The sequence below is a fragment of the Beta vulgaris genome, chromosome 8, assembly GCF_026745355.1.
Source record: "Beta vulgaris subsp. vulgaris cultivar EL10 chromosome 8, EL10.2, whole genome shotgun sequence".
Lineage (NCBI taxonomy): Eukaryota > Viridiplantae > Streptophyta > Magnoliopsida > Caryophyllales > Amaranthaceae > Beta > Beta vulgaris.
In genome coordinates, this window is record NC_079209.1 from 24,924,894 (window position 1) to 24,947,454 (window position 22,561).

The window sequence follows — 22,561 nt, forward strand, 5'->3', positions numbered from 1 at the left end:
CCCTCCCCCTCTTCCCCCGATTTTATTGTCGGGCCTCCCCTCCCCTTCTTCCCCCGATTTTATTATCGGGCCTCCCTATGCCAGCCCCACTGTTTTACGTCGGGCCTTCCTATCCCCTCCCCTCCTGTTTAAGTTAGGCCTCCCTTTCCCCTTCCCCCTTGTCTTTGAGCTTCCCCTCCCCCTGGTTGTTAGTTTTCCCCTAGGTGGATTAATTTTAACTATGTTTATCAGTATATTCAGTATGTTTATCTGTTTCTTATTATGTGGTTGCTTCTTAAAAGTTTATGAGTCCCTTGGTTGGATAAGGCATGGGGATTCACAATAGTAGAATTTGTGGTTTTTTTGGAATCTGTGATGTGGGTACATTTGAAACAAGCGGATTGTGTGCGTGGTCGAGGTGATGCAAGTTTTTCATGGTTGGGATGTCGTTTTTCCGATTTCACAAACCGGAGATGTGTTCAAGAGCTCATTTTATTTAGCTCTTTGTCTAGCTTGGCATTGATCTTTATGGTCTTTGCCTTGACAAATTCAAATATGAAGGCGGCACACCAGTTGCACTGGTGGTTTTCAGCATGCCTACTCAAATTTGCTTCTCCTTTCTAATAGAGAAACCTAAATTACTCTCAAGCAAGAGTAGTGAATCACAAAGGAACGTGACTCTTCACAAGATCATGATCCCAAAATCCCAAGCAATAGCGGTTTGTTGGGATTGTTCATGCGGCGAGATGCAACGCTCGCTGTTGGTTGTACGTTGTCTGAATCGTGAACGACACTCGCTTCTCTTACCATTGCCATCAACCATCAAAGTTTTGACTCCCATCACCAGCATTGACCAGAGATGCCATGCGTCACATGCGACTCTTTATCGTATTTGGTTGTTTTTGTTTTCTATGTACTGTAAGAGCTTCTAAAGTTGATTTAGGTTCGTTTGTTTGTTTTAAATTTGGTTATGTTAGCACTAGCATGTACTTTTTCTTCTAATTAATGTACGATTTCTCGTTATAAAAAAAAGTTACTGTTGCGATGAACACCTCCATTGTAGTGGAGAGATATGTAATAGATGCAATGAAGAAATGGTTATTAACTGACTTGAGGTTTTAACTAACAAAATATAATAGTTTTTACTCTAACCTTAGAAGTACTCTTACAAATTTCTGAAATAATGAGGGTAATTATCAATTTTGGCAAAACTTAAAAGTACACCATACCGATCTCTCTCGCTATTAGAAGCATCATACATTTTAAAATTGTATAAAACGGTATAAAATAGTACTCCCTCCGTCCCATAATATAGTGCTTGTTTCTTTTTTATAAAGTACACCATACCGATCTCTCTCGCTATTAGAAGCATCATACATTTTAAAATTGTATAAAACGGTATAAAATAGTACTCCCTCCGTCCCATAATATAGTGCTTGTTTCTTTTTTATACGGTCTCCAAGACGTAATTTTGACCTTTAATATCTTCAATTTCGTATTAATAAAAAATATAAAAAGTTGATATTATGAAACTACACATTGAAACGAATCTAACAAGATCTTACGTGAATATGTTTTTTCATATATAGAAATGAGAATATTCGGTCAAAGGTTTTTAAAGTTTGACCCACCAAAAATGAAGTAGACACCATATTATGGGACGAAGGAGTATTAGATGGAGTGTATACATTTTTTTTTAATCCATATAAGCCTCAGAAATAGTACAAAATACAATGAAAATTAAGGAGAATTCTAACTTATGTCCAACGTGCAGAGTCAAAACATCCTTGATAGATGGAGTAGTTGAAAACCAACGTGCAGAGTCAGACAAATGTGCATCCTTATTCATTAATGACAGTTTAGTAAATTAATATAGTAACGACAAGAGCTCGACAGGATGATCTTTAGTAAATTAATATAGTAACGACTTATGGGTCTTTAGTAAATTAATATAGTAACGACTTATAGGTCTCTGTAAATCAATCGAGAGTTGCCATTTAAAATCGACTTTTTTGATGAACTTTTTACACGGCACCTCCAATATAGAGAGAGAAATAAAAAAATCCAAGCCCATTCGGTCCGTGCACTGCTCGATCTCAAACCGTCTAACGTCTTGATTTTAATTCAATCAAAATTTGTCGAAAATCGTCTTTTAAATTTTAACCAGTTCTTGTTTCGGATAATATGTCCTGAATTATTTACCAACATGTATTTGAAATCTTCAAAAATCGAAATATTATCTTGTCATTAAATGATTTTTTCTCCCAAAAAGATCAATTGAGTAATGTAGTGTAGTTGGTTAGTACATTAACATACCAAATGAGAGTCATGGGTTTGAGTCTTGAAATACACATTTTTATTGTTTAATGTCTCATTTGATTGTTTATGGGAGGAGAGAGTACATGTGGCAGCATGACATTTGTTTGTCTTGAGTTTTAGATATATATACTAGTTATTAGGCCCAGACTATGCCCGGGTAAGAAAAAATTTCATTTATTGATATAATACTTTATGATAATAACATTAAATACAACTTAATCTAGTAGTTAAGACTTTAGTATATGTACTTCAGGTCTCGGGATCAAACCCTATACTTTGTAATTTCTATTTTTTTTTTATTGTACATGGATTACATGAACTAAAACTCCTTAGGGAGAGCACCACATGGCAAAATTTCTTGTTTATGCACACCTTTTAATATATTTATATAGATATAGATATATAGATTTAACATGAGAAGCTACCTTGTAAAACAAACTTAACATGAAACCATTATTATGGTGTTAGTAATTCTTTTTATTATCCAAGAAATTTAGAGGTAAATATGATAATATATTTATATAGATATAGGTATATAGATTTAACAGGAGAAGCTACCTTGTAAAACAAACTTAGCATGCAACCATTATTATGGTGTTAGTAATTCTCTTTATTATCCAAGAAATTTAGAGGTAAATATGAGCTGCACCGAGCTTTCCACAAAATAGTGGCCTGCTAGGGTGGGTTGAGTCTCGTGATAACTTTTTCGCGGCAAAATCCACTATTTCGGGCCGTTTCTTGACTATGTCAAAATTGAGCTACAATTTTCGGAATTGGGTTGTTTATGGTTGTTTTTCCCAAAAATTGAGTCGAGGCAGACTGGGTTCGAATTACGGGGCCAGAATATCATGCAATAATCCGCTCCTAAAGAATCTAGTCTTAAAAAATAGGGAATTACTTAGGAGGTTACACATATTATGCCAGAAGCACGCGTCTTGTGTGTTACATGTTACACTATAACTAAATGTGTAACAAAGTCTCCCATTTACAAACTAATGTTTTATGTCATTATAAAAAACTGTTATATCATTAATGTTATATTTTATATAATTTTTTGAATTATTTCATATCATTTTTAAATCCCTAATATTAATTATGAGCCGTTTTATGTCATTATCAATATGTCATACCATTTAAAGTTTTGTTCCACGTCATTATAGAAGTGTTTCATGTCATTTTAAAACCGATTCACGTCTTTTCAAGATCTATTTCATATTATTGTTAATATGTTTTATATATTATACTAATAATGACATAAATTTACACCCTTAGGGTGGTTTGTTCCATCATCCTTCTGCTCGTTATTTTCTTCTTGCTCTTTATTGACTACTCGCGTGTACCACCATCCTGATGACATGCTCGTTGTACCACGTCAAAAAGAAATCTAAACTAACCGATAGTAGGCAAGTCAAGGATTGAACCACAAAGAAGTAAGGCTAAACAAATATTCACTAATTACAATTAGCTAAACCTATTTTTTGATTTTTTTAAAAGTATCATAAACTAAGATCTAAAATCTTAAATAATTAGGAAATCAATAAGTCGAATGAATAAAAATGAAATGAGGCAAATAAACCAAGGATAGAGGAAGTAGGGATTAGGGGGACTTACAAACATATGATCAAAATATCTAAAATCAAAGCCAAGGGAAAAGACATATAGGAGATTTCACAAGGGGAAAAAGTTAATCACATAAGAACCCTAATTACTTTCTCTCGAGCAAATTAGAGAGGTCCGATTAGTCATTCATGACCTATTCTCATGACATGAGCAACTAATCCAGCAATTTCAAAAACAAGATGATTAATCAAGCTTCCTTAGACTAGGAGGTACCTAATCTCATGGAAAATCCTAATATAGTAACCAAACCTAGTCCACCCCTGAGGCGTTGCATTAGACAATAAACATTAGTTGCATTAGTACTATTGCAACGATTATTTGGTGTTGCAACTGCCCGTTGCATTAGGTGTCCAAGACTGTTGCATTAGAGCTAATGCAAGGGCAGCAACAGCAACAGTTGTCTGACCGTTGCAATAGCTCTATTGCAACGGTTATTGAGTCTATTGCAACGGATTTTAGGGGTTGCAATAGCTCATTTATCATTCGTTATCTTGTTCATCATCATATATATATATTGTTTCGGTAACTTGGCTAGTACAACAGAAGGGACGTCTCCCCATAACATACAGAAAGACAGCCACAACATAGGTGACACTTTCGGTGCCCACATCGTTGACATACAGAAGGGCGGTCACAACATAGGTGACACTTGCGTTGCCCACATATAGGCGGTCCCAACAAAGGTGACACTTTCGGTGCCCAATCATTAACCAGAAGGGTGGCCATAACAAATGTGACACTTGCGGTACCCACGGGGTACTACCAAGAACCCTCTTCCACTTGAACTTTATCATGTTTCGTTTCTTTTAAGATTACATAATCATAATGTAATCATCATCATAACGTAACCATCATCATATTTTCGTAACATCAAAGTCGTCATAATTCACAAAACATCAAATCATTTGATAAACATAATTTAGATAGCAAACATTTCATATCCTTCACACCATAAAAACATCGCATAAACATTTCATAAAAACATCTTATGAAACATAGTTAGAAGGGAGTGCGGGTGCTAGCAGTAGACGTTACCTGAATTCCTACTTAACAACCTTGATAGCCGGGGGAAGACTTGTAATATCCGTTATCTTCTATAATCTAATCAAGAATAATTTTGTTAATAAATGTTTCATTAATTAACTTTGAAGCCTAAATGTTAGTTAGAGCGTATTATAGTCATAACGTCAATTATTTTGTCAAAGAGGTTTCAAATAATGGTCATTATTACCTTAGTCGTTAATAACTTCTTAAGGTGACTCGTTAAACAAATATATATGTGACATAACTCCTTTAGTTATACTTTTAGAATTATCGAAACATTATATGCTTAAAGTTATATTAATACATATTATATAACCATTTTGAAAGTATATTATTATTATTAGGAGTTCATAGTTAACCATCAATTAATCGTCTATTATTAAACTAATTAAGTTTCTTACTATACTAGAACCATTCATTATTATAACATTATTTAATCACGTAAAACAAGTAAGTCAAGCTATCTTGTTATTATAAGTCAACTTAAGTATTAGTGAAGTAATAATAACTTAAGCTCAAATTACAAATAACAAGCTTACTGGATTAGTTTTAAACAACTCAACTAGTCTAGTAATCATGAAATATAGCCCAATCATATTTTTTAGGAATTAAGTTATGTGGTCTAATTAAATTAACTAAATCAGTCCATAAATAAAAACATAACAAGTCCATTCATCTTTTAGCCCAACACATATCCTAACAGATTTATAACACTTAAGTTCAAATTGTAGTCTCCTAGGCCCAAACTAGTATAACTAACAAAAGAGCTAAACGTGGGCTTCGATTATAAACTTAGGAAATCAGGAATTTTAAAAAGGATGTCCATTACCTCTGCTACTAAGAGGAAGGAAGGCAACGTGTAGGCAGCGTTGCCTCAATTCCAGCTCCGGTGGCCGACAGTAGACGGCGACGACAACGAAGACGAGGCGCGACGACGGGACGAAGGTTGTCGGTGGTGCTGTGCGTACAGCAGGCGCGACGAAGAGGCGCGAGAGAGGTGAGTGCGATGGAGAGAGAGAGGAGGTGCGAGTGGTGTTGGTGCGGCGGGTGGCCGACGAACGACGTCGAGGTAGGGGGAAAGCGCGACGCGAGGCTGGTGTAGCGCGACAGGTGGAAGCCAGTGGTGCTGATATAGGTAACCTGAAACTGAGGAGAGAGAGAAAAAGACGGGTTTTCTTTTTGGATTTCTTTAGGTCACATTTTTTGGCGAATTACCGACTAAAAATTCTGGTGTTTGAAAGGTAGTTCGTGGGTGGTGGTGAAATGAGAGATGAGAGGATAAAGTTTATTGATGATTGTAATTGTTCTTGTAGAATGATTTATTAGTTTATATTGTTATTATATTTACACACTTTGTTGTTGTAGTTCAAAGGGTGATGTTATGCAATGGTATTTCCTGATTTGTGATTGAAAAGTTGAATAATTTATGCTTTGGTTAGATAAGTTATGTCACCTAATTAATCACAACACTATTTCATTTTAAGTATTCCGGACTTGTAGTTTAGGGACCTTGATAAACCGATTAATTCTCATTCAAATTAAATTATTAATCATATTAGTAGTGGTGGATTCGACTGTCCTAGAATTCGCATTATTGTTTGTTTTCCAATTCAATCTTTTATTGCTAAGTTTATATAGTTTATTATTTATTTCTGATTAGTTTAATTAATTTACAAACATATCATTATATCACTATTTAGGATGAAATTAGTAGACATTAGTAATATTACTAACACATAGTTATAATAACAGATAATAATACAATCTGAAATAACAAACTTAAAAAATTACACTCCATCTTCAATATTGCAGGTACAAGAATTCATAATCTGGAGCTCAAATCCAACTCCAATCTTGAAGAAATCCAACTTTAAATCAGGAACAAACCCTGAAGATCTTCTATCTGCAGCAAACATGTAGAAAAAAATCAAAATATTTTCCCAAAAAGAACCCCTAAATCGATTTTAAAAACATTATACAGAATGTTTTCCAAAAAAATGAAAAAAAGGAAAAAAAAAGAAAAAGAAAAATTGATTCCCAAAAAAGGAAAAAAAGAAAAACTGATTCCAAAAAAACAAAACATTGAATACCAAAGAATGAAAAATCGAACGCATAAAAACGAAAACAAAAAAACGAAAATAAAAAGTTTTAAAATCAGAAAACGAAAACCATTATGAGAAAAACGAAAAACTAAAAACTAAAAATCAAAAATCAAAAACCCAAACAACCCAGCACCCCCACAGACCCAAACAACCCAGCACCCCCACAGACCCAAACAACCCACATCCCAGATCTGACCAACCCACCCAAACAAACAACGAAATTAACAACCCAGATCCATAACCCATAACCAACCAAGAAATGAACCAAGATCTATAACCCACAAACCCAAAAATTTATCTAAAATGGACAAAATCAAAAAACGAAAATCAAAAATCGAAAAAAAAAGATAAATAAAAAAACGAAAATAAATGAAAAAACGAAAATAAAATCCGAAAAATGAAAAAAACCAAAATAAAAAACCAGAAACAGAAACAAAAAATTTTTTTAAAAAATAACCCACTTACCTTCAAATCGAAGCGGTTGGGGACGAAGCGGTGGAGTATCGAGACAAAGCGGGGCGGTTGTGTTTCCAGATCTAGAATAGAGAAAAAAAGAGAAGGAGAGATGAGAGAGAAACGAGAGTAAATAGATGTGAGAGAGAAATGAGAGAAAAATCTGGGTGGGTTGAGTGAATAAAGAGAGAGAAAATGAAAGGAATGAGAGAGAGTGAGATGCGTGATGTCTGATGGAGGAGAGATATGAGAGAGAGGACAAGGGAGGTGAGAGAATGAAAGGTGAGACACAGAATGAGGGTCGACTTTGATTCTGATATATGAGTTTATTCTGATATATGAGGTGAGAGAATGAAAGGTGAGACACAGACACAGAATGAGTCCATTCCGAAAACGGATGCTAATTTTTGAAAAACGGACGCTAATTAGCGTCCCTCAAAAAACGGATGCTAATTTTCGAAAAACGGACGCTAATTAGCTTCCTTCAAAACTACGGACGCTACTTTTCCAAAACGGACGCTAATTTGCGTCTGATTGAGGCGGACTGTAAATTCAGACGCTAAAAGCGCGGATTCTTGTTGTGATAAACTTCTAAAAAAAAACTACTATATATACATATCAATATTAATCTAAATCATAAACAAGATCAAATCTAGCTTATAGCCACATCCACATGTATGCTTTTGTTGCTTGCTTTGTTGAGGAAATCTACTTTAAACAATGCTTAATTTTCAGAATTCTTTTTATCATAGTTGTAGCAAGATCATTCAGATATAAAAGCCACACTCAAATAATGAAATAAAATCTGCAAGTTGATGTTATGCAACCCTTTACACCTTGGAAAATGTAGATTGCAAGTTGATACTACAAAAACGATCTAACATGATCTACAAAAATCTGTCTAAAATGATCTAGTCTACATCTACATTACTCAGACTCTTCAATTTACCTCAAATACCAATGTGGACATTCCGACATGGGTATGGACTTATTTTACGCCAAAATCATGTGAAATTTTCACTGGACACTTGTATCAGAGTTCGAGTAACATAGGCCTACATTTAGGAGACAATGAGACAATAAATGTGATTATACATATCCTGTCAGAAAACAATTCTATTAGTGAACTTAGCTCACAAGATTTATGAGAGTTCATATTATTCTTCTGCATAAACTCTAATCTTTTAGGAAAAGAATTATGTTAGTACTATGGCTGAAATTTTCTTTTCTCCCAACAGCCAGAGAAGAAGGCAGGGACTCTAAGACAACAAATGGACAACAAAAATAGACTCACACATTCTTTCATTTCACACTTCTCATCGCCAATATATATATATATATATATATATATATATATATATATATATATTATATATATATATATATATATATATATATATATATATATATATATATATATATATATATATATATATATATATATATATATATATTGTAACAGCCCGATTCTCGAGCTGCTAGCTAAACACACTTAAGATTCACTAATCACAATCAATACTTAATAATCCTCGAATTAAATATTTATTCGCAGCGGAAACATAACCTTACAAATCGATCCTAGACCTGTGGGTTATGGCCCACAAAACAAAATCCTTTATATAAGACTTCAATTACACCAATAACTCAACTATAATTCCCAAAAGTTATATACAAAGGAACAATGAATAACTGTTCTCAAATACACTATCTAGAAACAAACTCAATCCATAAGCTACGACGACATCTTTATCTTGCTTCACTTCCAATTCCGAGCTCACAACACCAAACCTGCAACAAAGTTTGACTCTGCCATCCACCATGTGACAGGCCACAGAAATGACAAACCAATCAGCAAAGCTGAGTACACACTGTGTAATAGAAAATACAAGTTTAGGTGTATTTTGAAAACTAACACATAGTTATGATAACAAATAATCACATTCAACTCAGTTATTATAGTTTCACAAAATCAAATCGTTTGGCATGAACGCGAATGGAGAGGGGTACCACGCAGTACCAACTGTCTCCAAACTGTTGAGGGTCGTCACCCCACCTTTTATCGTTCTGCTTGCAAGACTTAACCGGACATGTCCTATAACGTTAGGAATTCACCCTTCCTGAAAGGCAACAGTTAGGGACTCTACCCGCCCTAATTCGGGTGCATGTTCATGCCTCACTTTCATATTTATAATATAAGATATTTAATGATTCATACTTGAATCCTCAATACTCATAACATAACACCATATTCGACCTTATCTGGTCTTAACTCATATTTGAATCATTTCCTCATTATCATACCAAATCATATTTCAAGAAACATAGTATTTTTGAACAATTCCAATAATTGAACAAAAGGATACTTTTATAACAATCCAATAACAATTCACAACTAACTCATAGAGATGCATCTGTAATCATGACCATTACTATAAACGATATATGATATCTAAAATTTAGTATAACGCACACAGGAGCATTTAAATATATTTTGCTGAACATAAAGGTTACCTTAACTCTATAACAATTATACGAAACCTCCAATCATCATAACTTGATTTCCCATATCATCTTGAATTATATACGTCTACATAGCCATCCTCCAACAACCACCTCACAGTAACATCAATAATCAATAACCAAACATACACTAATCTGAACTAGAAAACATAATCATAACTAATTCCCGATTTAGAAATTATCAACCTTCAACATCTCAATTCCATAATCATAACGCTAAATTATATAACTAAACCAACTAAACATAACTCACAACCTTACCAAAATCAAGAACATAAATTGGCTACAAACAAATATATATTGAGAATATAAAAACTATTCGACACATAAATAAACCTCGATAAACTGATTTCTATCTTGCACTCAAGTCCTTAAACCAACCGAATAACAATTCCAACAATACAATCTCCTTCATGATTCCGAATGATACTCCATTCCTAGTTATCCTCCAATAATCACCTCATAACAATAATAATAATCAACAAACAATCTTAACTATTCTAATTAACTTCTTCTAACGCAACCACTATGCTAATCAAACTGAATCCCGTAAATAGGAATTAACGAAGTCAATCCCATAACTCATAACTCGACTTCATACATATCAACTCCAACTACAATAGTTATAACAGACTCCTAATTCTAAGATTATGACTTCGCTCGCATCATCAACAACGACTATCCAATAAGAACGATACGACAACAACAATAACAAATAGTAGTTACAAACCCCCCCAATAAACTCCGCAGCAACAAGAAGGACTGAATAATATCATAAAACAACATCAACCACCACAACGACAACCGCCACAACAACAGCAACGCATCAATAACAACGTAATAACACCCACTGCAGACAACCACCATCTAACAGCAGTGGCACAACAACCCCACCACCACAACACATTACCACCACCAACCATTCCAAACATCAACAACAATACAACAACGACAACAACATAATAACATCACAAACAACAACTGAACAACAACATAACAATTCTACCACAACCATCACAACTACTCCACAATAGCCACCAGAACTACACCAACCATAACAACAGCGCAACAACAATAAGCAACAACTTCACAACTCCACCACAACCACAATGATAGAATAACACAAACAATACAACATTCAACAACCGTGGCACATCACCACCACCACCAACAATCCCAGCAACAACAACACAATATAATAGCGCAACTAACAACAACCACCACCAGATGAACCACCATAACTCCTCTCAATTAAACTATATTCCTTAATTAAACTACTAATCATAATTTAAATATAAATTAGGCTTGAATCACTAATTCTATAATCTGAAATTTCAAGACAAAAGAAAACAATTGATGTGTACCTCTGCTCTGCGTGAGCAGCGAAGAAGAGAGCCAAGAACACAGAGGGTCTCGAAGCTTCGGTGCACAACGACGAGCATCGATGAGCAATAATGGATCAGCAAGTCCGACGAGCTATAACTCGCGGTGGCCAAACCAGAACGACGGTACAACCGCCACAAACACAGCAGCAACAACAATCAACGAGAGGAGAAAAAGAGTTTCGAGGGAGGAGAGAGAAACACAGGGTCGCAGTGGCTAGCGAGCAGCACCGCACACACAGCAGCGACGAACAACAACAGTGGTGAGGTGGCTTGCGAGCAGCACCACACGCACAACACAATAGAGGAGAGAGAAAAACAGGACAGCAGCAACAACAACGTCACCGGCAGAAACGACACGAACAGAGGGAAAGGAGGACTCCGGCGAGCAACAAGAACGCCGGCGAGCAACCGGATTCCGACAAGGCAAGAAGCAGGGGACGAGAGAGATTGAGTATTTGGGTTTTGGGGTTTCGTGGGTTTTCTTACGGGGGTTGGGGTTTGTTTTCACGGGAATGAGAGAATGACTTTGGTGGGTTTTTGTTTCTCACTAAACCGACAAAGGGGAAAAGAATTGATGGAAAAATTGACTTTGACTTCCTATTTGACCAAATACCGCACAATTTCCTCGCACATAAGACCCAAAATAATTTTAATAATAATAATAATTTCATAAAATTAATTAAATAAATACATTACAAACACGACAATAATATAAAACAAATTCCACAACTTAAATAAAATAAAAGTTTTCGGAATATAATTAACTTAATAAATATAATTAATATTTAATAAACACACTTAAAACAGGGTTATTACATATATATATAAGGAAAGAAAACTTCTCACCACCAATATATAAAATCAAAGAGAATATATATAAAGCACATAATTTACAATTTTAAGAACACCTATGACAATCAAACATATAAAGAATATAACTAAACTATACTAATGGTAATTAGAAGGGAAAACATGAAGAAAAAGGAACTAGGTACATAGATAATTAAAGAGATCAAAAATAATGTTGGGCAAGACTCCCCCCAACCCTCATGAAGGATTGCACAAATTTTTCTTAATGATCAATTAACTAATTACTCTAATAACTACACAAATGGAAAAGACAAACACAACAATCGTATCAAGTTTAATATAGAAAGAATCATGCTAGTAATAGAATCACATTTAACTTTTACAAAGTCGTATGAAGTGGCATACATATGTCTAGCAAAAAGTTAATTCACATCATATGAATCACATATACTCCGAATAAAGATGTTAATTAGTCAATAACCACAATTTTTAGTATCTAAATATCAAGAAAAAGTAAAATGTTGCTACCTTTTTCTGTCATTCATCTCGAAAGAAACCATTTTGGCTAACTGAACTAAATGCAGCTCTCAATTGATTGCGAAATCAGAAAATCCACACAGTGTACGCTGCATAAATTGAATCGAAACTACAATAAGAACCAAATAAAATCAAGATCAACTAATCAACAATTCAAGCCAACACCGTGGTCAAGATCACCTGGAATTCGCTACAAAATCGTCCTCAATATCTCTTGCAATCAAAACCCAACTAATCTTCTTTTGGACTTTGGTATCTGCCAAACTGAACACATATGTATTGCCTTAAATTCGTAAGCGTTAAGATAGAAACATAAGGTTGACTAATGACTATAATAGGGAAAATAACAAATTATTCTTGCATCATTACAGTTAAGATTTATTTGATTTATATGCTGAGAAACTAAACAAAAAGTAAGGAAATTCCGTTTTATGACGAAATGTTACCAAATATTTCCGAAATTTTAAGTTTATATATCCTGTTATGTGTCTATTTAAGGGTATATTGTGCACCGTTCCCTTTTACCTCTTAAAAGACATCGGATAATGAGAAATATTATTAATGGGCTCTAATCTAACAACGTTTTACTGAAATTCCGTTTTATTACATAAAAAAAATATTTTTGAAGTTATGAATGTGATGGCTTTAAGTCTTGCAACCTACTAATGTACCTTAATAATGATCATACTTATTGGTAATCTAGCACACTTTCTTCATTAGCTAAGATGCGGGGTATGGAGGAAGGACTTTTATGCCTTACTTTACTTAATTAGTACCTATACTTTTCTTCGTGATCGCTCACTGCTCTTGGTTATTGGAGAATTACTTGACTTTATTAAAAAAATAGAAGGAATCATGGTTCAGAAAAAAAAGGGATTAATGATCCAAATTATCAAAATTGTGAGAATGTGAACCATTAAAAAAAAGAGGAAAAAATATTGTATTTCCAAAAAGGAAACCGAAAAAAAACAGCATATAAAAAGCCTCAAAAGCAAAGCAAACAATAAAGTATCGAGTACTCCTTTGAGATCATTGCATGGCAAGTGCAATGTCATATGAAAGAGACGATCCATGTACGGGTACTAAGTGCCTCTTGTACGAAAAAGTATGTGGGAATCAACTGAAACAATAATCAAGTCTGACAAAAGTACCTCGTATCGAACGTCAATACACTTGCACATGAGCACCTAGATTACTTATGAGATCAAACTAATTTATTATAAAGGTTGCTTGAGAATAAAAGTTCAATAGCGTTTATGGCTTGCTAACCTGAAAAAAAGTTTATATGACTAACTTTTAAGTTCTTTTAAAACAAAATTGTTTTAGCCTATTGTTAAACTCTCATTACTTTGGTTTCTTCCTTGAGAGATGGTGCAGTGATACAACCCAAGTTGGTCTTGAGTGTTATTTGATGTTGGTTTAATATTTTCTTTGCTCGAGGACTAGCAAAGTTATAGTGTGGGGGAGTTGATAAGTACGAATTATTATATATTATAACCTTTTTATTCACTCTTAGTAACTCTTTATTAGTATTATAGCTTATAAGTTGTGGGTTTAATTGTTTTCATTTTTTATTTAGAAGTTATGTTTATATGATGATTTATTAGTGTGACCTGTGTTATATTTTATACTACTACTAATATATATATCTAATGTTGGTAGGTACCCAGTAGTTATGAAGTCAAGAAAATGAGAAATGGGTCTTAGTAATTTTATGGGTTAAACCCATTTGATTAAACCATGCAACAAGAAGAAAAGGAAAGTTAGCTTTCCTTGAATGCAAACTCCGGCCTAGCAGGAGATGAAGAAAATGGGCCAAGCCCAATGTCATCACAAAAACACGCATCAAATGATGCAGCCAAAGAGGAAGAAAGGAGAGACAATAAGGAATAAAAAGAAAAAGAATAGAAAAGGCCCTATATTGTTGGTTGGGCTGGAAGACGGACGGGACGCACAATACAACAGGAGAGGAAGGGAGAACAGTAGACTGCCTCAAGCAGCTGCATACGCAAGGGGGGACGGGAGTTCGACGAAGGCAGAGCACGAAGTAGACGACGAAAAACGAGAAGCCTTCAATCAGAAATTCCGGCCATGGTTTCTTATAACTGGGTGACGTTCTCTTCAATTATAAGTGGCTAATTCTATTTTTCTAGGGCCTAGATGAAACCCTATTAGTATGAATTGATTGTTTAGTTTTGTTTGAGAATTAATCTATGGTTTGTAATTGTATAACTATTAAGATTATTATTGGGGTTTTCATTGTTTGCAATATAGATTGGTAATTGTTCTTGTAGAATGATTATTAGTTTATATTGTAGTTTGTTTGGGCCCATTTCTTGGACCAGTCCATCTATGGCAAACTTACTAAAGTGCCCCTACATCTAGGGAAGCCATCCCTCCACCAGCTGGAGGTGACCAAAATACCCTCATTTATTGGGGCTCCTATCCTCTATAAATAGGGATTGTCTCATTAGACAAAGGTAAGCGATTCTAAGCTGCCAAACCCAGAGCATCTCTCTCTACATTGATCCCTTTCTCTCTCTACCTCAATCATTTACTGACTTGAGCGTCGGAGGGGCGATCCCGGGACCACCCCCGGGGTAGGCTAACCTTACCTTTTGCAGGATTCCGATGTACGGATAACGAAGCTCAGACGTACCTTCTTGGGGCCATATCAAGTTTCTCAGCACACATCAACACTTGTGATCACCCTCAATTTCTTAGCAGAAACATAGTTCAAAGGGTGATGTTATGCAATGGTATTTCATGACTTGTGATTGAAAAGTAGAATAATTTATGCTTTGGTTAGATAGGTTATGTCACCTAATTAATCACAACGCTACTTCGTTTTAAGTATTCCCGGCTTGTAGTTTATGGAGCTTGATAAACCAATTAATTGTCATTCAAATTAAATTATTAATCATATTAGTAGTGGTGGATTCGATTGTCCTAGAATTCACATTATTGTCTGCTTTCCAATTAAATTTTGTTATTGCTAAATTTATATAGTTTATTATTTATTTCAGATTAGTTTAATTAATTTACAAACAAATCATTATATCACTATTTAGGATAAAATTAGTAAACATTAGATTTAATATTACTTAACTGTTCCTTGTGGATACGAAGCCCTATTATTTATCACTTACTACTAAGTCTTGTACACTTCCAAGAATAGGGTTTTATAACTTGTTTAAAACTATCAAGTTTTTGGATCCAATCATACCTCTATATAGTTTCTGATCTACAAATTTACCATTTGGATCCTCATCCAACCTTGTTCTTGTTCCTATCGGAGTATGTTTGGCTCTTGCTTGTTCCAGCCCATGTTTTTTCACTAGTTCCTTCACATATTTTTGCTGATGGATCATTGTTCCTCTTTGATTTTGCTTAATTTGCAACCCAAGAAAGAAGTTCAATTCTCCCGTCATGCTCATCTCAAATTCACTACTCATTAGATCAGCAAATTCCTTACAAAGAGATTCATTACTATCACCAAAAAATATATCATCTACATAAATTTGTACTACTAGAATGTGTGTTCCTTTAGATTGAAGGAACATGGTCCTATCAACTTTACCTCTTATGAAATCATGTGAAAGCAAGAATTTTGAGAGTCTTTCATACCAAGATCTAGGAGCTTGTTTCAACCCATAAAGAGCTTTATCAAGCTTATAGACATGGTTTGGAAGATCATGGTTTTAAAATACGGGAGGTTGTTCCACATAGACGTCTTCCATTAAATATCCATTTAAGAAAGCCCATTTAACGTCCATTTGGTACAATTGAAACCCCATAAATGCAGCAAAGGCAATTAAAAATTCTTATGGCTTCTCTTCTAGCAATAGGAGCAAAGGTCTCATTGAAATCAATACCATCTTGTTGATTATACCCTTTAGCTACAAGTCTGGCTTTGTTCCTTATGGCTGTTCCATGCTCATCCAGCTTGTTCCTGAAGACCCATTTCAGCCCAATTACCTTTTGGTTCTTAGGTTTGGTCTCAAGATGCCAGACCTTGTTCCTCTGGAACTCATTCAGTTCCTCTTGCATGGCATTAATCCAATCAGACTCTAGTTGGGCATAATTAAGATCTCGAGGTTTCGTCATGGACATAAAGGCTTGGAATGCACAGAAGTTCTTGAGTTGGGATCTCGCCTGAGTTCCCTTCTCAATGTCGCTTATGATAAGATCCAGTGGATGGGATCTTAGGTGTCTCCAGGGTCTTGGTTCAAAACCTCTTGTTTCTGTTCCTTCAGCTTGAGGTTCTCCAATTGTTTTAATTTCTGGTTATATTTCTTCTACTTGTGTTCCTTCATCTGCCTGTTCCTCTTGAGGAATAGGATCAGGAATAGTAATCTTGTCTTCAGGAATATGCTTCTTATCAGTACCAGCAAGTGTTAGTTCCTCATTAACATTGGCTGACTCTTCAGAGCGAGTCATTCGATTTCAAAATTATTTTCATAACATGGTTCATGCAGAGAGTTAGTTTCATCAAATATGATATGGACACTTTCCTCAACACACATTGTTCTTTTGTTATAGACTCTATATGCTTTACTATTTAAAGCATATTCTATAAAAACAGCTTCATCACTTCTAGCATCAAATTTTCCTAGATTATCTTTATCATTGTTGTGTACAAAACATAACCAAAGACTCTAAAGTAAGAGATATTGGGCTATCTTCCTTTGAGCAGCTCATAGGGGGTCTTCAAGGTAATAGGTCTCAGCATGACCTTATTGATGATATAGCAAGCAGTGTTTACTGCCTCTGTTAAGAAGTTCTTTGAAAGATTGCTGGCTATTAGCATTGTTCTTGCCAAGTCCTACAGAGTACGATTTTTCCTTTCCACCAGGCCATTTTGTTGTGGGGTCCTAGGAGAAGAGAAGTTGTGGTCTAGTCCTTCATTGCTGCAAAACTCATCAAACTTGGAGTTTTAAAACTTCTTACCATGGTCAGAATGTAAATGTTTCAATTTAAAACCACTTACCCTTTGAATTCTTTTCTGCAAAGGTCACAAATTCATCAAAAGTTTCATCTTTGCTATGAAGAAATATAACCCAAGTGTATCTTGAAAAATCATCAACCATTACTAGTACATATCTCTTACCTGATCTCTTTTGGATACGTACAGGGCCACATAAGTCCATGTGAATCATTTCAAGTGGACTTTTTGTGCTTACCATCTTCTTTGGTTTGCACGAGGATCTAACATGTTTTCCTTTTGCACATGCGCCACAAACTTCATGATTAGATACCTTGATTGATAGAAGATCAACATCTAAGTCATTACCACTTAGCTTATGGAGCAAGGACATACTTGCATGACCACACCTTTCATGCCAAAGGAGTGGTTCCTACATTATTAACTATACAACATTCGTCAGTAAACTTTACATTGTTCCCCTTGTCACAAAACTAAGAAATACTAAGTAAATTATGTTTCCAACCCTCGACCAAGAATTCATTATCTATGGAATGTGACTGAGATTTCCCAACCTTACCTACAACTACTATATTACCTGTAAGATTGTCTCCAAATGTCATTGTTCCTCCTTCATAGACTGAAAGTGAGAGAAATTTAGTTTTGTCTCCAGTCATGTGCTTAGAACAACCGCTATCGAGGTACCACAGGTTGTTCCCCCTCACTTTAGCTGTATCCAGAATAATTAGTCAATGGTAGGAACCAGTTTGACTTGGGTTCCTCTGTCGGGCTTGAGTTCCTTTTAACTTTCCACACTTGCTTAACTAAGCGAGTGTTCATTTCAATATGTTCTTCTTTGGAGGAACAGTCAGACACTAAGTGACCACTGTTCCCACAGTAAGAGCATACTCGGTTGCTTGGCAGATCAACATATTTTTTCATTTTATTTTTCTTCTTATGATTGAAACCTAGTCCAGTTTTTCCTTCATTTTTATACTTTTGTATCTAGCTTACTGGATCACGAAGTTTTGTTCTTGAAGATTCCAATCTCTGTTTAAGTACCAGATTTTCATTTAAAACTGTATCGAATTCAGATTTTAAATTTCGAAAACTATTTTGGTATTCTTAGGGGAACTGATTCCTTCAAGAACAAGGAGTTTCAATTCTCCCATCTCCATATTCAAGAAGTAGTTTTCATTTTTAACCTTTTCAAAGGTTTCTTGAATACGTCGGTTTTCATTAAAACTCTCAAAGAACCTTTCCTCAATACTTGCGTTTAAAGTTTGAAACTAGTTTGATGAATTCTAAGGCATTCTCCATATTCTTCTCTCTAATGCAGATTGCCTTGTAATCATCCGAAGTCTCTAAAAGTAGTTTTATTAATTGGCTCTTTTTAAGTTCTGATAAATCTTCTTCAATAACATTAACACATACCTTTTTGTTTGGCAAGTCCTCCTCATCATCTGTCTTTGCCATGAGACATAGATGAGCTGTTTCTTTTTCAGGCTGATCCTGCTCCTCGTTAGAATCAGATTTCCCTAAGGCAACAACCATGTCCCTTTGTTTTCGAGAAAGGCTTTTGCTGTTCCTTTCCGTTCTCCTTGTATTTTCCTTTACCCATATCATTTTCCCAAAGTGGACATTCCTTAATAAAGTGATCAGGACTTTCCCATTTATGGCAACTTAGCTTTGTGGGCTTTCTCGTGCTTTTCCCTTTATAGTTCCTATTGAAGAACTTCTTGAGCTTTTTCACGATCAATGCAGCCTCCTCATCATCAGTTTTTGAATCATCTTATTCTTCAGATTTGAGAGCCAAGGCTTTAGGTCTACTAGGATCAGCCTTATGAGTTCCTAGGTGCAACTCATGAGTCAACAAGGAACCTGCAAGCTGCTCGATATTGAATGTGGTGAAATCCTTGGCTTCTTGCAAAGCAGTGACTTTCGCCATCCATTTCTCATCCTCTGGGAAACTCCGTAGAACTTTTCGAACCCGTTCCTCTTGAGTAATAACCTTCCCTAGAGATTCAAGCTCATTGATAATGTTGGAAAACCTAGCGAGCATATCATGAACTGACTCCTTAGGCTTCATCTGAAATAACTCACACTTGTGCATGAGCATATCTATCTTTGATCTCTTGACTTTGCTTGTTCCTTCGTGTGTAACCTATATAAGTTCCCACATTTGCTTGGCCGATTTGCATCTCATGATTCTATTGTGTTCATGGGGACCAAGACCACAGTGAAGAATCTTCTTGGCTAAGTTGCTCATCTCCATCTTATCGAAGTCATCTTTATCATATTTTGAGAGAGGTTTGGGAATAGTCTCGCCTTTTTCATTTCCCTCTATGACTTCAAAGTCACCAATTTCAATCACTCTCTGGACTTGATAGTTTTCTGCCTTAATGAAAATTTCCATACGATTCTTCCAGTATGGATAGTGCTTGCCATTAAATATAGGTGGACGTTGAGTTGAGTAACTTTCATCCAATCTCTCTCCCGTAGTGTTCATGATTACCAGGTACTAGCTCCTTAGTGTTAACTGGTTTTGGAGGAACCGTGCTCTGATACCAATTGTTATTCTAGTATAAATACTAGAACAACTACAAGAGGTGGGGTGAATTGTAGTTGGGGAGATTTTAAAACTTTTTGCACATAATCAGATAGAAAGATAACGAGGAGAAATAATATAAGGAAGAAGACTCAAAAATCCTTTTAACAACGTTCTGTTCCTCAATTCTTTTGGAAGAAACCTTGCTCTTTTATTTATAAAAGTTATTACAACTTATTATAAATCAATCCTCACTCAGTTCCTCTAGGAACCAGTTCCCAGTCACCTTGTTCTCCTGAACACGTGACTTCCTCACTTGGCGTCACTAGAAGTATTCTCTTTCTCTTTCTCTTTCTCTTTTCTCACTCTCAAATACAAGATTTGAGTTTTCTCAACCCACACTCTAAGAATATATTACAAATGTGTATGTTAAATGAAGAAGCAATTACAAGAAAAACTTTCGAAGTAATAATTGACTTGATCTTGCATGAAAATTCATAAGTTTTTCTTTGAATAATTTCTTCCTGAAATAGCTGCTGCAATACTTCCTTCATCTGGACATGTTAAGCTCCATATTCTCCTCAAATTTCGCAAGTGGAATAATGGGGACCATGGGCCAATTTTCGTTGCACTTCCTCCAAGCTTTTTGCAACGGAAATAAACCTCTTAGCACTAGCCGTTAGTGGCGAGTTTGTTGGAGAGCTTCAAGGGATCAGCTCCAGAATTTTTACCATGCCATAGGAGTTTGTTGAAGGTATTCAAGGGATCATCTTCACGATTTGCTCCACGCTATTTTCCATCTGATTTCTTGCATAACAACAACCACAAAATATCTATTAATTTAAAGAATCTTTTATCCAAATATTTTTAAGTTAATAGAACATTAAACATACCATATGATAAAGATTCAAAGAGTATAAGATAAATATCTTGACTTAGATTGAATAATTAATATTTCTCAACAAGACATAAATTCAAATAAGAACATTACATTATTTTTGGGTTTTTATAGTTTTTCCTTAAATAAATATGTACTATATAGTAAAATTAACCTAAGTATTTGGCATCATAAAAACATGAAATACAACAATATTTCCCCTTTTTGATGATGGCAAATAATTGGCAAAAATTAAGAAAATAAAGAAAATAAAACTCTAAGAAAAAAACAAGAAAATAAAAACTCTAAAATACTCTAAAACTATTTAAGACTCGAAGACACTAAACTGTAACTAGGAACAGAGACAACAATCCTAGGAACAGAGACAAAGATCATCAAGAAATGCAATAGAGACTAAGGAATTTTTCCAGAGTTTCTCAAGTGCCAATACGTCTTCCCCCTTTTGTCATCATCAAAACTAAGTCATGAAACCTGCAGCACTAGTAGAGTCAACGATCTTAAATTAAGACAAGTAGCTCTAATATATTACCTCATAATATTAGCAATCCACACATTCCAAGAGAAAGACACAGCAACGAGCACAACAAAATAGTAGTATCTTAGGAGCAGAGTTCACGAGGAAAAAGCCACGATGATGACAAATGGAAAAAGAAAGATGCATATATTGAAATGCTCTGATTTCCACAAGAAAAAGAACAAAAAAAGAAAATAGAAAATATGATGCAATTGTTCGTCAAATATACAGCCCAAAATCAAAATATATAAAGTCTAAAGTAGAAGATAATGGGATCAAGGAAGTTCAGGAATGGGAAAGGAGGCATCAACAGTATCGATCTTGGTACAAATGTTGGAGGCACCCTTGTTCATAGCAAGAAGAAGCTGATCATGTTGAACATCTTGATGTGCAATTCGAGCCAGCTTGCACCCTTGTTCATAGTAGGGCAATTGATGCTTGAATCTCCTCGTATTCATTATGTATCGCACTTAGACAAGTCAGATTGTTCCTAGGAACCAGGTTCAGCTCAACAAGATAAGTGTTTCCCTCCCCAGTTCGTTCCAAAATCTTGGTACCTGTACCTACATTATTTACTATAGAACATTCGTCAGTAAACTTCACATTGTTCCCCTTGTCACAAAACTGAGAAATACTAAGTAAATTATGTTTCCAACCCTCAACCAAGAATTCATTATCTATGGAATGTGACTGAGATTTCCCAACCTTGCCTACAACTACTATATTACCTGTAAGATTGTCTCCAAATGTCATTGTTCCCCCATCATAGACTGAAAGTGAGAGAAATTTGGTTTTGTCTCCAGTCATGTGCTTAGAACAACCGCTATCGAGGTACCACAGGTTGTTCCCCCTCACTTTAGTCTGTATCCAGAATAATTAGTCAATGGTAGGAAGCCAGTTTGACTTGG

At 35.1% G+C, this 22,561-nt stretch overlaps 1 long non-coding RNA gene across 1 annotated transcript; it reads right to left on the reverse strand.

Moving 5' to 3' along the window:
* Positions 1-9,148: 9,148 nt before the first annotated feature.
* LOC125492353 (uncharacterized) lies at positions 9,149-13,187 on the reverse strand. The gene is made up of 2 exons (XR_007268924.2): positions 12,950-13,187; positions 9,149-12,858 (listed from the first exon to the last, which is right to left on the reverse strand). It is a non-coding gene; the product is annotated as an uncharacterized LOC125492353 (long non-coding RNA).
* Positions 13,188-22,561: the final 9,374 nt, after the last annotated feature.